We start from the raw sequence: 9,309 nt of genomic DNA on the forward strand, positions 1-9,309 counted from the left end.
ATATTGCAGAGCTAGAGAATAAAGCTATGAGGTTTCAGAGGTGGCCATCGATTAATTACAGGATAGAACTCTCTGAGAGTTTGGTAGAACTATCCTAATTTCAGAGTAAAGCGTGTTAGTTTATTCTCATGACAAGTTTAAGAGTAACTATAAGATTATAACTACAAATTGTCCGCTATTTGGCATTGGCAATTAAAGGCAAATAATAGCGTGGAAGGCGTTACTTTCGAAACTATCCCACTTTATGTCCTAAACTCTAGACTCACTTGGAAAGCACATCTAGATAAAGTTACACTAAAGGCAATGACTTTTGAGGTACAACTAAAACCTGTGGGTGTGGGAAGACATGGGGTTTTCGCCCCAAAATGACCCACTGGCTCTATACATTCCTATTATCACCTACGATGAGGTAGTGTAGTGGAGGAAGAGAACAACAGGCGGCTATCAAGGCTCTACTAAAGAGACTGGACTGTCTTTAGAAGTGCCCCCACTGCCTGGGGATCACCAAGGGTGCAGTTCATGTGGCTCTCAGTGACTAGATCTGAAGAGAACATGAAAAGAACTAGGTGAAATGTCCTGGGGTCAAATACAGTAAGACTATGTCTTGACTGTGTAAACAAAGAGCCAAAGTGACTCTCAGCTTGGGCAGAAATCATACTCAGATCACAGTCCTATTCACAGGGCCAGGAAGCATCGTACATCAGGAAGAGGAGGGAAAAGACCTCTCACTTGTTCGATTGCGTTGCAATCGAGTGGTTGCGCTATGAAACCTTTGGATCTTTCGAGACCAAAGGAGATAGTAGCGCAAAAAGGACTAGTAGGGAAGTCCTCTAACCTCCTTAGAAGGTGAGGGAGGTTTCAACTACTACACTCAAAAGGTGAAGGCACAATAAGCCTCTTTTGGCTGCGGTGCCGTGGGGTATAGGTTTCGTCTCTCTTTAATCTTAATCTTAATCCCCCTTTAAGAAAAAATATTATGGTAAGCCTACATATTTACTTGTTGCAAGACATTTCTGTACTGCAGTTGACAACTAAAAAGACATAATTAAAATATGTAATTGAGTTTGACTCCTTAAAGTACAATAAACTAATGAATTTCTTTCTTAGGTAAGAAAAAAATTCTTTGACTACAAAACTTATTGTTTTTTGATTTAACAGAATATTTGAAACAAAAAAAAAACAGTCGCTAAAAACCCAAACTTCAGCATTCCATTTTAGATCTACTGTTGATTTGATAAGGTTTTGGCATGAATTTTCCAACGGTAGTCTCTATGTTTGTACTGAAGCTATTTTTCAGTTTTGTGCAAATTTCTCCTAAATGGCAAAGAACCATTTTCTTTTAAGTTTTAGTGTAGTATTTTTCCACTTCTAAAGTCCTAACCTTTAATTGAAAGAATTTTCTAACAAAATATAATATGAGTTCTCATAAAACTGCAATTGCACGCATAGAACTGCACCTCTTAAAAGTTTTATTTCAACAGAATGTACAGTTTCACAACTTATATAATAAAAAAAGGAAAAGCGTTGCTGGAATTCCAAATTTTTCATTTTCTCCCCTCTTAATATCTTTTCTTTTTTGTGTGTTCGCGAAAACTACAAAGGCATGATAAGAAGCCGACTGCCAGAGTTCAGCATAAAATAATATTAAACTTTTACCTTGCAAATTAATCCTTAAGCTAAACAAAACTTGGAATAAATTTTTATAAGGATAGAATATAAATAATAAAGAATTGAAATGTAAGTTATAAATCTGCTTAACCAAAAAAAAAGTTACAAATTAAAAGCTGGTGAAAATTAGTGTTTTATTAAATGATTCAAACGGTCTCTAAAAGTTAATTGGGTTTATTTAAAAACTGATTTATAGTTTAAATTATAAATTATTAAACTATTTAAAAAACAGTTTAAACTATTTAAGCAATTACTGTGTTCTGTATAAAAGAAACTAAGAAAGGTTCAGGTTATAAGATGCTTTCTACTGTTATTTATCTAAAGATAATAATATAGGATCGCCATTAGAACTGTAATGCGACAAGAAAATGATTTATTACAAATTGCACCATTTTTTTTAGGACTACGGTTCCTTTAACTTGAGATATATAAACAATTATGCCTCAGATTTGATGAGAGTAATGCTGAGATCTTTAAATAATGAATTTTTATTTAAAATAGAATTTTATGGTGAAAACTCTGTCGTAAAAGTGGTTTAAGGAATTAATATTAATTTCTTTCGATCCTAATTATCACAACTTGCTATTTCAGAATGATGTATTGAAGGTTACGGGAATGTGCAAGCTTTAATAATTTAAATAAATTTTACGTTCCTCTGATAACAATTTAATGTAATTTAATAGAACTCCGTAAATATTAATTCTATAAAAAGAAAATTTTAGTTTAACCGTAGATAAATTTTTTGTATCTGATCCTACTTTAATTAACAATAGTGAATTGTATGCTTATGTGTGGTAATAGCAGAAATAGGACTAGAACAATGAATAATGCATGCAGCAGAGAGAAGTGAGGGATTTAATTAAATGTAAGTTCGCCAAAGGAAAGTCTCTTGGTATGTATTGTAGTCTAGCCCACCATAACAGCGCCGGCTCAATGTTCAGTTCCGGATACTCGGGCAGATTGTTGCGCTAGATCTTCTGAGAGAACTTACATCTTCACCAGTTCAAGACTAAACAGTAGATTCAAATGTAAGAAAGAGGTTGGAAAGAAGAATTTGGTATAATTTTAGAAAACACAGTAGGTATTTCTAAATGGATTATTTTTATTTTCAATGTTTACAGTCACATTCAACTGCTCATTCAAAATGTTTTACATAAAAATTAAAAAGCCTAATAATTATTAATTTATACTAACGCAAAAACTATTTAAAACTGATTCACTTTCAGTTTTAATAATTCTGTCAAAAGCCAAAATGATCCGAATAGATGGATGTTATGATATAAAATATTAAAGTGGTTAAATTTCACCAGTTACCACTTAAATCAAATATCTTTACTTTCTAAAAGTAAAACCTAAGATTCAACTCTTTTTAATTGCATATTTATCACCTTTTAATGCTGTTGAAACTCATTATTATTTTATTTCACTTAAGGCCAATCTAGCAATAGGCCGCCCAGTGCTTTTTACATTGCATTGCCGGCAACCTGACTGTACTCTCTTGTTACTGACAACATTGTCCTCATCGGATAGTGAGCTGTAAGAAACTCTAAAAGTGGGAAATTCAAAATTTAAACTTCAGGTAAAGTCTCAATTTTGAAAATCACTAGCTAATTCATGTTTTATTATAGTCCCTGATAGATATCGGCATCGCAGAAAATATAACAGTAAGTGTCCTGTGAAATGAAGTGTGTAGTAGTTAAAAAAAAAAAAATAATGTATCAATAAAATAGAAAATATCAAGCAAGTATTAACGAAAGCAATTTGTTAAAATAATACTTAACTTTCTGAGTGACAAAAATATAAGACAAAAGAGCGTGTTAATCATATCGTGACACTGTCCAATAGTACATATCTAATAGCCGTCATTAAATAATAAGATATTGCTGACATTGAGCAATTTTTCATGTTGACAACCTTGTATTTCATTACGTTGTTTGCCTGAATTATCACGTTTGTCATGAAGGTATTAGTAGCAAATGTTTTGATTCTAAAGAACATAACCAAATATTAAGAATCAAATTTTTGTTGTTTCTAACTTAAGTAAAAATGAAATAATAATTATATATTGTGGCCAGTATCAGATTGTTTAAAATTTCAAGTAACAAATATTACTTCAAATCGCAATTACTACATTGAACCTGGATAATAACAATGGTGGCTATAATGCTGAAATAGAGAACAAAGCTATACAAACTGGTGCGAATATACATATATAGTCCACTGCTTGAAGATTAAAAATCTAAAATTAAATGGATAAAATAGAAATCTAAAACAAAATTAGTGAATACTAAACAATTTTTTTACAGACCAGTTAACAGTTACTAATGGAAATAAGCAGAGCAGATGGTCTGAAAAAACAAACTTGACAGAATTAATCTCTAGCTTATTTTCCAAAAGGTCGAATATATTTAAATTAATTAGTTTTTTAAAATATTTAAAACTAGTTCCGATATAGTTTTCAACTTACTCTCATTTTTTTTGACAGGAGAAAGTGTGCTAAGTATTTATTTATTTTAGCAATAAGATCAAAATTATAAAGGTTTGCTAGAATATACGATTTTATTAAAGAGAGCAACTTTTAATTTCATTTACCACGGCTGAGTAGCGTACGATTTGTTTTTTATGGAATACAAACAAATATACAGATATACTGTAGAAAGGTGTGTTAGAAACTGAACTCGTTCGACCAGTTACTCGGAGAATAATATAGCGTACTCTGTAATTACTATAATACTATCTACAAACTGAAAGAATAGTAGCAAGTTGGACCGGCTGGCTACAGAACCTATGCATCCAATGCCAATTCTAGAACATTTATAAGTAGAATATTCCAAAAATCAATAAAACTTTGACATTCATTTTAAGTTTTCTATCGATTTTTTGTTTTTGTTTTTATAACACATAAACAAAAGTAAAAAGAAAAAAATAATAATGAAAAAAAAATTAAAGAAACTGGACACCATTTTTTTGTTTAAATTTTGTTTTTCCAAGCGATTTTTTTTGTTCATGTAAATTCTTAGTTTTAAAAAAATTGCACTACGTAAATTGCGAAAAAAAGGAATTGGTGAGAGTCCACACCTTGTTTTTTTTCACATATATGTAAGGAAATTTTATATTGTTACGCCAAATGTATAAGTAGTGTATCGCCAGTGGACACGAAATACTTTTTCTGTTTAAATCATTGTTAAGTTCATGATGGAACCTAGAAATAGGGAGATTCGTATCTTTTCGGACAGCCAGGCTGCACTGAAGGCTCTCGTATCCTTCAGAATGACCTCTTCCCTGGTTTGGGAATGTAGGAAGGCCCTAGAACTACTGGCGCGGCACAACAAAGTTCGGTTGGAATGGGTGCCGGGTCATGTGGGTATTGAAGGGAATGAAAAAGCTGATTATCTGGCCAGGAATGGAGTTAACACTCCTTTCATTGGTCCAGAGCCTATCCTGGGAGTCACCAGGGGTTCGGTCCGTGCGGCTCTCAGAGATTGGATCTGGAGGGAGCACGAAAAGAACTGGGTGATTTGTCCTGGGGTTAAACACAGCAAGACCTTGATGCCTTGGCTGTGTAAGTAAAGATCCAAAGTGACCCTGTGTTTGGGCAGAAATCAGATTACTCTGATTACAGGCCTATTCACGGGGCACGGTAGGTTTAAGAAGCATCTGCGCAAGGTGGGGCTTATCAGCTCGGAGCCGTTGTGCAGATTATGTGAGGAAGAGGAGGAAACGGCCTCTCACCTGTTGTTCGATTGCGTTGCAATCGAACGTTTGCGCTATGAAACCTTTGGAACGTTGAGGCCGAAGGAAATAGTAGCGCAAAAAGAACTAGTAGGGAAGGTCCTCAACCTCTTAAGGAGGGGAGGGTTCGCTTACTAGAACTAAGAAGGGGCTGGCACAATAAGTCTTTTGTGGCTGCGGTGCCATGGGGCTAGGTCCCGTCCCGTCTACTATCTTATCTTAAGTTCATGATAGTTAAATGAAGTCTGATAAAATTAAACAATGTTTTTATTGACAGCCCAATTTTTTTTTTTTATTATTATTTTTTCGTTCCAATTTCCTCACTTCCTAACCCCCTCTAGATTCCCAACTTAACTGTATTGTCAGCAAATCCTCCAAGATGGTTGAAGCGCCAGTGGCCACGTATTCTTCTTTATGCAGTAAGTGCCAGTGCATAATAGAATACAGTGCAACCTCTCGATTAACCGGGATCATGTTGGGTTGTCATATGAACACTTGGATCGGCGTCGAAACAAAAGTTAATTTTCGGGTGGCGACAGAAAATTTTTTTTGCCTTCCGATGTAACATAATTGTAGGCATGGCAGCGACTCTTTTATACCTGATTTTCTTGAAGGGTCATTATGTATGTATGTAAAAAACCCAAAACCAACCAGTGACAAAGTTGTGCTTTTTAAATTGCGTACACTCACCAGAGAGTGGTCGTTTGATAAAAAAAAAAGCAAACAACACTTAAAAAGTATTTTTCAAAAAAGTTGAACAGCAAAAAAATGAAAAATTTTTTAAAAAAAGAAAAAAATTCAAAAACAAAAAATAAAAAAAGGATTGCTGTCTAAGATAGGAGGTTGATCTCTGGGACGAAACAGTAAAGTATTACTGTGTAATACTGTGTATTCGGTTTAACCGGGATTTCAGTATTCCAGGGGTGGGTATAGCCGGAGGTCAGCCCGGTTAATCGAGCTTGTACTGTAATAGAAAGTGAATTCTCCCCTCATGTTACTAATGTATTTACGAGGGTCGTTTGAAAAGTCCGTGCAAAGTCAGAGGGAGAGCACTACTGGCGCGTATCGAGGTTATGTTTAGTCAGTAGCATCTCTTGGAAGAACACACACCAAGTTTCAGCCAGATCGGTCTATTTCTTTGTGTTTGGTATTCGTTTGAATCGAGGAAGTCGAGTGACTTTCAAAAAAAGGACGAAAAAGAATTTCGTGAGTTGATTAAACACTACTTTATGAAAGGCAAAACGCCTCAGGAGACTAAAGAGAAGCTTGATAAACATTATGGTGACTCTGCAACTTCGATTAGAACAGTTTATAAGTGGTTTCAAAATTTTCGGAGTGGCCATATGGGCACAAGTGACGCTGAACGTTCTGGACGCCCTGTTGAGGTTACTACTCCAGAAATCATTGATAAAATCCATGATATGGTGATGGATGACAGAAGAGTGAAGGTGCGTGAGATTGCTAGTGCCTCGTATACTAAGTATAGATTCTCTTTGTTGCAGAAATTTACTGCAATAGGGAAAAATAAATCAATTTTTAAAAAATAAAATTTCTGATAACTTTTTTATCGGTCAATTAATCAATTAACCAATCACCCATATTTTATGCCTTTTATAAAAGATAAGTGAAACAAAATAAATTATCATAGATAAATTTGTGGGGGAAAACATAGTGATAACTGAATTATCTTCGCCCAAGTTCCTAGAACGGACAATAATAGATAATTTCTGGGCGCTTTTGCTGTAATTATACGTTTGATTATTTTTTGGGATGGAGATGACCATGTTACGTTCTGAATTGAAGATACAGAAAACGTATCAGAGATCATCCTTCGTCACACATTTGTAATCACTACGAGATATAAGCAGTGGTGTCTTCGAGCCTGAACACACCGGAACGTCGTTCCGGTACTTCCTTTTTGGACAGGAACGCGTATCTGAACTAAAGATGATTTCTGTTCTAACGAAAATTGGTTGATGTATTGAAAATAAAAAAAATTACGTGAATACAATTTTCTACATCAGGTCGCTTGGAGGTCAGATTCAGCTCTGAATTCTCTAATTTATGTAAATGTAAGTCTTGTATGTGGTTATTATTGCATTGCATGATGACAGAAAATAATTAATTAAATGAATTTCGAGTATTAGATCCAACGGAATGGCCAACGGATATTGAAACTGACTATGGAGAAAATGATGTCGAGTCGTTATGCACCAGATTTAATTTAATAACATCAACGACGTGTTTTATCAATGCGTTTAGAGATTATATTGATAATGGTGGCAAAGAAATTCCTGAAGATTTACAAATTTTAATTCGATATATAAATACTATTCCTTGCAGTTTGGCAGAGTGCGAGAGAGGATTCAGTAATATGAATATTATTTTAAATGAACAAAGAAATAGAATATTAATTGAAAATCTAGCAGATCTCCTATTTATAAAAATGAATGGCCCACCTCAACAATTATTTAATCCAGATGATTATGTAAAAATTTGGTTGTGGTCTCATCGTTCAGCAGATGACAACAAAATAAAGATAATTCAATCAAAAGATCCTGAACATAATCCTATTTGGAATATTTTATAAAAATTATTATTTTTAACGTATTATTATAAATATTCATGCAATTGTAAGTACTATACGTATTTTATAATTTATTAACTATTTTTATAAAATGTTCTTATTGTAATAAACGTATATTATACATAAAATGAGGTTCGCAACAATTTTCGCTTCCTTTCATTTTTGGTGCATAAAAAATATTTTAAAAATGTATAAGCGTTCCGGTAAAAAAATAATTAACAGGACACCCCTGGATATAAGGATTCTAAAATAAAGTGAAATAAAAGTTACTTCAATTTCAAAATCATATAACTCCCCTCCTATTGTACCTAAAATGTTTAAAATTTCTGTCTATTATATCACTTTAACAGTTTAAACCATCAAGATGAGATCATCCAAAATGAATACTACAAAGTGGACTTAAAGAAGTATTCTCGCTTACCTACATTATTGAAGCATTTCCCCGTGTTCTCCTCTTTCGTTTTTGCTTGAATTCTGCTTCTAGAATAGATGTGCAGGATAAAATTATTATGCTTTTGCAGGTACCCTTATAATTTATATTACTAAAACAATAAAATCAGTGATTTAATGTCCCCTTAATTAAAAGTGTAAGAAAACGCTAACTGCGATTAAAAGGTATGATGGTCTCCAAAACATCTCCCAACTAAACAAACGCTCGTGTGTTTAGTTCAACAAATTAACATTCAGTAAATTTGTTACATAATTTAAATATTGTAAACCTTTTTATTTTAATGTCTTATGACTCTTATTTATGTTTGCAGTTTACCCGAAGATAAGTATGCGAATATTTTTGTAATTACTCAGATAAAATTATGCTTATTAAATTACTAAACAGACACGTGCACGCTTCGAATGCCATATCTTTACACTAACGGAAAACAAAATTACAATGGTATAATGTTGATTCACTTAGTCATCTTCTGTTACACTTAACATCAACAAAGAAATAGTTTAAAATGTAATTATCATGTTTAAAATATAATTTATGTAGTATTATTAAGTAATGATTTAAAATCAAACAACTATTTTATAAAAGTTATGTTTTATTTGTACATATTATTTAATTTTAGACTAATTTCTTTTAAATATAATATTCAAAATATAAAATGAGGCAAACAACAAACTAAAGCATTACTTACTGCCCGCCAGTAAGTAAATACTACTCTTAGCAAAACTCTGGGCTTTATCGCGCTATTTATAAATTCTTTCTACAATTTATAATTTCCAAATAGCCTTTTAAGAAATGATGGCATGTAATAAAAAGATAAAGACATTAAAAATAATAAAAAGTGGACAGTGCTCTTTCTGAATTTCAGCCAAGA

The 9,309-nt window shown here is 33.0% G+C and overlaps 1 protein-coding gene across 2 annotated transcripts in view; it reads right to left on the reverse strand.

Annotated features, from left to right (window-relative positions):
• The window catches only part of hwt (SH2 domain-containing adapter heavyweight), a 221,008-nt gene that overhangs the window by 197,373 nt on the left and 14,326 nt on the right, over window positions 1–9,309 (reverse strand). The gene's annotated exons all lie outside the window — the stretch shown is intronic.

This window comes from Rhodnius prolixus, unplaced genomic scaffold (assembly GCF_049639745.1).
Source record: "Rhodnius prolixus isolate KJV_2025 unplaced genomic scaffold, Rpr scaffold_8, whole genome shotgun sequence".
NCBI classification, from domain to species: domain Eukaryota; kingdom Metazoa; phylum Arthropoda; class Insecta; order Hemiptera; family Reduviidae; genus Rhodnius; species Rhodnius prolixus.